We start from the raw sequence: 9,813 nt of genomic DNA on the forward strand, positions 1-9,813 counted from the left end.
ATTTTACCATGCATTACTGGAATGCACTGAAATGTGCTTTATATGCGTATTGCCATTCATTCTGAATGGTACCCCAATACATAAATAAGCATTAATAAACTCAGCTGCAGAGAATTGAATGCCAGCTGCTTTATGTGCTATATTACCAAAAACTAGTGCCAGCGCATTTTTCATTAAAAAGTTAAAGGTTAAACTTTTACATTAAGCTATAAAATACCGCTCCTAACGCACTCCTGCCCATTGAAATCAATGGGCAGAACCACCGAAGCGCCTGCAAAGCACCTCGCCAGCGGTGCTTTGCGGCACTTTTAACCCTTTGTTCTGCCCCTAACAGGGGTTAAAAGCGCCACTAGCACCCAAAAAGCATCTCTAAAACGATGGTAAAATGCTGTTAAAACTAGCAGCACATTACCACAGATGCCCCCCCGCGTTGTCAGTGTTAAAAGGGGTCTAATATAGTGATCAGTGCTAAAAATATGCACTGTCTCTGTACTAATGACACTGGCTGGGAAGGGGTCAACATCAGGGACGATCAAAGGGTTAACTGTGTGCCTAACCAGTGTTTTACTATACTGTGTGAGGTGCTTTTACTAGGGGAAGAGATGGAATTTATTCCCTGTATTGCAGGGACACAAACCCCATCCCTTCTTTCCTGTCAGAATGGCGACCTGCCTTGTTTAGAGATCTCAGTTCTGTCTCCCTGCCTGCTGACCAGCAGGTGCCAGAGGACATCGAGAACCCGGCACCCGCCTATCGTCTTCCGCTGTGTGTAATCACAGCCAAAACGATCCGCCAGTGGTGCGCATGCATGCCCCTTACCCAGAAGTGCAGGATCACATATATATAAGTGACCGGCACACAGCTGTCACCCGGTAGCAGTAAAACTGCTATAAAGCGGACGGGAAGCAGACATCCCCATGATCTCAGCTTGTTATGCTTGCAGGCAGGCACTTAATCTAGGACGCAAGCAAATCTTAGAAAGATTTTGTCATTTTTCCCCTGTAAGCAGTTCTTCCTAAAGAAAAAACCCTACTTAGTCACTAATATCTTCCCCATACTCCTCCATTGCTCAATTTCTGATGTATAGTACATATATATATGTATAACAAGAGCATACATTTTACCCCCCCATACATCCTTCACATTTTATACTAAGTCACCTGAATTCAGTATTTGGCAATTTCTACTGAAGGGTTTAATAACTTGCTGAAAAGCATTTTCACCCCCATTATCATACATAACCACATGATAAATGGTTCACATAGAACTGGCACTGCTTTTCTGTTTGTATCTGAAGAACTGCTGATGCTGTCACTGTGAGCATTATTCTGTTAAAGTAATGTCTATAATGTCTATATTCATTTGGCAAGGTTTATATGAAGTAGTATTAATCCCCACTGAATAATCTTGCAGTTGCGATTAAAGTAAGTTTAATATTTATTTATCCATTTGGGGGAAACTGAATCCATCACACATGACTGGCTAAGTGAATATCACAAAACAAGGGGGGGGGGTCTTGATTAACCCCTTCCCACCCAGCCCTGTTGTCCCTTTTAGGCCCGTTTTACACTTGTGTGACTTGTCCTCCGACTTGGGACTGCAAAGTCACATGACAAGTCGTACCCCATGATTCCCAATGAGTACCACTTATATCTGTGCGACTTCAAGTCACAGTGACTTCAAACTAGTCCCTGCACTACTTTGGTCCGCATTTGATGCAACTTGAGGTCCATAGACCTCAAGATTAAACAAGTATTGCTTCATGTCGCACCAAACTTGCAGCACTCTCAGGTCGCACAAGTATGAAAGGGGGCTAACTGGGATATTACACCTTGGGGTGGGAAAATCTGCTTGATCATGTGACCACTGTGATTGGATGTCACAGTGGTCACATGATCAGGAGCCGGCAGGACCATTATTACTAGAGACTGGGAGTTGTCAGTTGACAGCTCGGTTGCTGTGCTGGGAACATATAGTGAGCTGACTGTCAGCAGAGAAACCTCTGCTGCCCATGGAAGCATATGTGCAGCATGTGGACATTAAAACCCAGCCTCTCTATCGCACATATGCAATATGTGGATTGCAAGAGGTTAGACCATAACTAAACCAAAGAACAAAAATGTAATACATTGTAGCTTACTAGTCCTTAGATGTGGTGGTTGCATTTGTTTTAATTATTCAAGCTAAGAATTTTATTAACTGTAGAAAATGTCTGCTGATCTTTCCAGAGATGCAGTATCCTTGTTGCTTTCTGTGAGCTGACCTAAAAACATATATATTTATTGTATAAACTACTAATCTTCTAATCCCTCATAGGTGTGCACAGTCTATTGCATTACGGTATGCACCCCAAAGCTCAAACATACATGACTTTCTCAGCAGCCAGTTACACCAAATGAATGGGAAGTGCTCTGTGCTGAGTGGCTGTGAACCTACATCATGCATTCAAAGGAGCTGTCCATGCAAGTGAAACAGGCCATTGGCTTAAAAAATGAAACAAATCCATCAGAGACATAGCAGCAACATTAGGAGTGGCAAAATCAACAGTTTGGTACATTCTGAATAAAGAGGTGAGGTGAGCTCAGCAACATAAAAAAGCCTGGACGTCCACAAAACAGTGGTGGATGATCACAGGACAAAGGAAAACCAATTCACAACATTCAGACAAGTGAAGGACACTCTCCAGGAGGTGGGTGTATTGTTGTCAAAGTCTACAATCAAGAGAAGACTTCATGAGAGCAAATACAGAGGGTTCACCACAAGGTGCAAACCATTCATAAGCCTGAAGAATAGAAAAGCAAGATTAGACTTTGCCATTTAAACGAAGCCAGACCAGTTGTGGAAAAGCATTCTTTGGATAAATGAAACTAAGGTTAATCTGTAGCAAAATGATGGGAAGAAAAAAGTGTGGAGAAGGTTTGGAACAGCTCATGATCCAAAGCGCACAACGTCATCTGTAAACATGGTGGAGGCAGTGTGATGGCATGGGTATGCATGGGGTCATTGGTGTTTATTGATGATGTGACAGAATACAGAAGCAGCTGGATGAATTCTGCAGTGTTTAGAGATATTATGTCAGCCCGAATTAAGAAAAATGCAGCAAAGCTTATTGGACTGCGCTTCATAGTACAGATGGACAATGATCCAAAACACACTGCAAAAGCAACCCAGGAGCTTTTGAAGGAAAAGAAGTGGAATATTCTGCAATGGCAGAGTCAATCACCTGATCTCAACCCAATTGAGCATGCATTTCATTTGCTGAAGACAATATTTTGTTGAGTAAAGGATTCTCAACAAAATATTAAAAATTAACATTTTATTTCTGATTATATTCATTTGTCCAATTACATTTGAACCCCTGAAAATGGAGGGACTGTGTATAAAAATGGTTGTACTACATTTTGTACTTATTTATGTTCCACTTCTTGAATTGAAGCTGAAAGTCTGAACTTCAAATTCATTTGGATCGTTTCATTTAAATGTTATTCTGGTGGCATAGAGAGCCAAAGGTCTGAAAACTGGGCCTGTGTCCAAATATATATGGACCTAACTGTATATTGCATTTTAGTTATTGGACTTATAGAAGATATGCTTGAAGCCAAGATTGTGTTCCTGAATGTGCCAATGTAATTACATTTCTGCATATATTAAATTATGGTTTCCTACTGAAAATAGTATGTGTATGGATTTGTATGAGGAAACTCTCCATATACTATATACCTTAAAAACATTGGATTACATTCAAAATCACAATTAAATATCCTACAGTGCTATTTTTTTTATGTACAAAACCATGCACTACTGTACAAAATGTGTTGCTGTAATTTAATACTAATGCTACTGGTCTGTATTGAGAAGTTAGGCATAGGATGATTGGCATGTTTTCTACACATCCAAAGTTACCCCTACAGTACATACGCCATGATCACTGTGCTCACCTACCATCGAGCAGCTTGGGTTATTTATACTCCAGTCACATAAAGGCAAACAAAAAAGCATGAAATTGGCACCACACTATTCAGACAAGAAAAAAACAAACACATGTTATAGAATGATAAAATGAACACCAATTAAACCCAATGTTGTTAGAGATTGATACCATGTAAGCTGTGAAGTAGTTCAAAGAGTGATATTTTTTTGCATGACTCAAAATAATAAAAAGTAATGGAGTGCACCATTTTTTTAAAGTTGCTTTTTATTGAATTGTATCATTCGGGTTGATAAACATTTTAACAACAGTACAATTAAACTATCAAAAGTCAGTTCACAATATTTAACATTAGAAATCTTACAAAGCCTTAGTTATTTGGAATCTACGTCTCTTATATATATGTAACCCCATCCACTTCACCCAAAAGGAAATCATCCAATATTACAAGTAAACTGCTGCATTTATTGTGTATTTCTAATAACATTAACTACTTGCAAATGCTTAAAAAATTAAAATTAATAGTATATGCAAAATTATAAATAAATAAACAATGGTGCCCTATAATATATATATATATACACACATGGGGCCAGATCCACAAAGCGCGGCGCTTCTTTACGGCCGGCGTAGTGTATCTCAGATACACTACGCCGCCGTAACTTACAGCGTATTTCCCGTATTCTCAAAGAATTTGCACCGTAAGTTACGGCGGCGTAGTGTAACTGTGTCGGCGTAAGTGCGCGCAATTCAAATGGATGAGATGGGGGCGTGTTTTATGGTAATACGTCTTGACCCAATGTAAATGACGTTTTTTCTGAACGGCGCATGCGCCGTCCGTGGGGGTATCCCAGTGCCAATGCTTACGACGTGAACGTCATTCTACGCAAAGCCCTATTCGCGAACGACTTACGCAAACAACGTAAAATTTTCAAAATTCGGTGCGGGAACGACGTCAATACTTAACATAGGATACGCCTCATATAGCAGGGGTAACTATACGCCGAAAAAAGCCTTACGGAAACTAAGTAAAAAAAATCGCCGGACGTACGTTCGTGGATCGCCGTATCTAGCTAATTTGCATACTCGACGTGGAAATCAACGGAAACGCCACCTAGCGGCCAGCGGAAATATGCACCTTAGATCCGACGGCATACTAAGACGTACGCCAGTCGGATCTAGCCCAGCTTCAGGCGTATCTTGTTTTGTGGATACAAAACAAAGATACGCCGGAGCAAACTAGAAGTTATGCGGCGTATCAATAGATATGCCGAACTGGCGGTTGAGCAGCTGGCGCAGCCCCTGTCTACCTTATATTTTGTCCTGCAATCCTGCCATTCCACTCGGATGGAGCGCCTCTGGGTGAAATGGAGTGAGGATGTGCCTGGATTGGACAGGGAGGATTGGGATGACTGTCTTGGTGAGAGCGCACAGGCGCTGATCTCTTCCAGGGATAGGTTGATTCAGGTCAAGTATTTGCACAGAACCTACTTTACACCGCAGAGGCTACATGCTATTTATCCTGATAGATCGCCGCTTTGCACCAGGTGCGGTGGGGGGGTGGGCACATTCCTGCACATGTTCTGGAGTTGCCCTAGGGTGGCTCAGTTCTGGACTGGAGTGGTTGAGCTCATTAACTATCGGCTTCATCTAGACTTGCCGGTCTCCCCTACTCTTCTGCTCCTCAGTATTCATGATGATGACCAGAGGCCCAGGTATACCAAAATACTTTTATGTTTCCTTTTCTTTTATGCTAGGAGGGAAATTGTTCTGAAATGGAGGTCCTGGTCCCCCCCTCTGTGGGTTCGTGGGAAAGAGCTATTAGCTCAGCTTTACCTATGTATAAAATGACTTATGTGAATCGGAAATGCCCTGAGAAATATGATAGGGTCTGGCAGCCCTGGACTGCCTGAAGAACATATTTGTGCCCTTTGGATTCTCCACCTTTTTTTTTTGTTTTGTGTTTTTTCCCTTTTTTTCCATTTTGATGCACCTATAATACTGTGTATGTCTTTGATGCTGTTGCCAGACTCCCTACATGTGACTGTTTTGACTTCCATGGTATGAACATTATTCTGTACTGCCTGTCTTTCTCTGTAACTTTTATATATTTTTTTCAATAAAAGAACATTCTGTTCATGTTAAAAAAAAAATAGATACGCCAGCGTAAACGCTTTGTGGATCTGGCCCATACTGTTTATATGCATAACGGGTTGAATATCCTAATGCTAGTGTCTTCTTGTGGATTTTTTATTTAATTATATGTAATTTGAAAACAGTTGAACCTCGGATTACGAGCATAATCCGTTCCAGGAGTATGCTCGTAATCCAAAGTACTCGTATATCAAAGCAAGTTTTCCCATTGAAGTCAATGGAAACAAAAATAATTTGTTCCGCATTGACTTCAATGGGATGCAATACCGAATGCGGCCAGAGGTAGCCCCCCTACCTCTGGCCGCATTCGGTATTGCATCCCATTGAAGTCAATGCGGAACAAATTATTTTTGTTTCCATTGACTTCAATGGGAAAACTTTTTGGCGCTCTCTGGCGCCCCCGCGCCAGAGAGCGCGAAAAACGTCCGAAAAGGCCAAAAAATCCAGAGGACACTTCAGCTCGTTTCCTGGGCCCCGTACCTCAGGCCAAATTAGGTACTGCAGACCTATTTTCGGCTTTGCTCGGCTTTTGCACCCCGTACCTCAGGCCAAATGAGGTACTGCACACCTATTTTCGGCTTTGCTGAGCTTCTGCACCCCGTACCTCAGGCCAAATGAGGTACTGCAGGCCTATTTAGTTTGAATTCTGCTCGTCTTGCAAGTCAACACTCGCAAACCGAGTCAGAATTTAAAAAAAAAGTTGCTCGCAAATCAAAACGCTCTCAAACCAAGTTACTCTTAAACCGAGGTTCCACTGTACAACATACTAAAAATGTATATATACATAAAATCACAACATACTTTAACAATCATACCAACTATAAAAATACAAAAATTGTATGTATATAAAATTATATATTTATAATAATTGGTGGAATAAGTTAATAGTTTGACAAAAAAACTATTGAAATCAATCTCAATAATAAGACAATCTGGGGCTAAGGTGCTAAGCTCCTAGCATGTTTCCTTTTTTTGGACACCATTTGTTTTATATTTGTTTGGTTTATCTTTATATGTCTACGTTGGACTTTTTTACACAGGGTGCACATATATAAAAATCTATTTGGTCTAAAAAAGTAACCACTTTATTAGGGGGTCGGGAACATTATGTACCAATTTGTTATTTATATTGGGAGACCTGCTGTAAATACATTTTGGTTTATTCGGAAGTACTTTGACCAACGTCCTGTCCCAAAATTGGCCATTGTTTTTTAACTACACCTTCAAAATCTTTATATTGTCAGTTGTAATCCATAAAGAATGCCAAATCAAAGTCATTTTATACACTAATTTTATCCTGAGTAGGTCCTGCTGTTCATAAATCTTACTTGTTGTCTTATACCCTGCAAATCTTTTTTTCTTTTTCTTTTTTTTAAGTCTTATCTTTGAACTCTTGGATCAGAAGATCAGCTTGTTGATCAATTCAGTTTTTAAATTGTATGTCTAACCAAAACCTTTTTTCCAGTTTGCATAGAGTGGGGGACAGGGCCGGCCCTATGATGGGACCGGGTGGTACCATGGGTACCAGGCAGCACTTTTAGGGGGGCAGCATACTGATACCCGCCAGCCCGTTCCGCCACCCAAATAAAATTGATGTCCTTTTTTTCCCACAAATAGAGCTTTCTTTTGGTGATATTTGATCACACCTCTGCGTTTTTTTTTTTTTTTTTGCTATAAATATATATATTTTTTAACTTTTTGCCTTAATAAATATCCCCACAATTTAGAAAAATAAACTATGTTCTTCAGTTTAGGCCAATATGTATTCTTCTACATATTTTTGGTACCCAAAAAAACAAAAACAGAATTAGCGTACATTGATTAGTTTGCGCAAAAGACATTGTGGCCGCCGGCAATTCACAGGTCCCTTTATACTCCTGGATACATGTATAGAGTCATGGCATGTCCTTTTATACACCTATATGCATGTATAGAGCCATGACAGGCCCTCTTTATACATCTATAGAGCCATGACAGGCCCTCTTTATACATCTATCGAGCCATGACAGGCCCTCTTTATACATCTATAGAGCCCTGACAGGTCCTCTTTATACATCTATAGAGCCATGACAGGTCCCTTTTATACATCTATAGAGCCATGACAGGCCCTCGTTATACTCCTTTATACATGTATAGAGCCATGACAGGTCCTCTTTATACTCTTATATACATTTATAGAGCCATGGCAGGTCCTCTTTATATTCCTTTACATGTAAAGAGTCTCGACAGGTCCTCTATATACATGTATAGAGCCATGACAGGTCCTCTTTATACTTCTTTATACATGTATAGAGCCATGACAGGTTCTCTTTATACATCTATAGAGCCATGACAGGCCCTTGTTATACTCCTTTATACATGTATAGAGCCATGTATAGTACTCTTTATAGTCATATATACATTTATAGAGCCTTGACAGGTCCTCTTGATATTCCTTTACATGTAAAGAGTAATGATAGGTCCTCTATATACATGTATAGAGCCATGACAGGTCCTCTTTATACTCCTATACATGTATAGAGCAATGACAGGTCCTCTTTATACTCCTTTATACATGTATAGAGCCATGACGGATCCCCTTTAGTTATCATGATATAAAATGATGAATGTGGGGGCCTTTTGGTTGGCATGATTTTTTTTCTGGGGGGGGGGGCAGCATTTCATTCTTGGTCCCAGGCAGCACAATGTCTTGGGCCGGCACTGGTGGGGGAGGATTAACACCCATTAAAAAACAATCATGGACCAGAGCAGAGGGTGTTGTTCTTTAACACCTGAGGCTCAGGGAAAATCAGCCTTTATCCACCCATCGGAATAAATTATAAGGCATTTTTAGTGGTTTATGAAGGACCTGCTTGAAGGGCTGGTGGCATTTGCAGTGGCCTACTTGATGACATTTTAGTGTTCATTCCTAACTTGGAAAAACACTTTATGCATCTGTCATATGTCCTGGACAAACTGATAGCAGCAAATCTGACTGTCAAACCCAGTAAGTTTTAGAAAGGCATGCAAGAATGCCTTGAAGGGGACACTGGCAACAGTGGCAAGTGCTTTGTGCTACAGGCTCAAGATTTCATTTGTTGGTTTCTGTTACAAACTTATGCCTCCACCTCTGCCCTCAAGAGGCTTTCTTCACACCAGGGAGAAAGCCTTGCATTACGGTTACAGACAGAAGAACAGGAAGTGAGGATTTGTCAGAAGAAATAAGGACATTTAAAAGCAAAATCGAAGGATGAGGTAAGTGAAGGAGGACTGCACTAAGGTAAAGGAAGCTATTTAGGGAAAACATTTTTTTACCTTTACAACCCCTTTAACTAGTTATCCCATACTCTATATCAGTGGTTCTTAACCTGGGTTCGATCGAACCCCAGGGGTTCGGTGAGTCAGTCTAGCAGGGTTCGGCGGAGGTCAAGACACACACCTATACACACTGGCGTAGCGTGTGGGGGTCAGGGGGGACGGGTGCACTGGCGCAACATTTAGGGGGGCGCCAGTGTGGACTGTGTCACACTATTAATTTGTATTCACCATGTCACTGTGTCTGTGCACCAGACCGGCCGCCATGTTCAGTCTCGACAATGGCGAGTCAGCATGCTATGATTGGGTGAATAGGTCATGTGGGCTGGCCTGAGCTGGCCTGTCTGTGATCACGGCGGGTGGCGCTTGGAGTCTCCCCCGCCTCTGCCTCGCTGTCACTCCGATGCCGCCGTCCGGATCACTTCACCGACCTTGGC

The sequence above is a fragment of the Rana temporaria genome, chromosome 5 (genome assembly GCF_905171775.1).
Source record: "Rana temporaria chromosome 5, aRanTem1.1, whole genome shotgun sequence".
In the NCBI taxonomy this organism is placed as follows: Eukaryota; Metazoa; Chordata; class Amphibia; order Anura; family Ranidae; genus Rana; species Rana temporaria.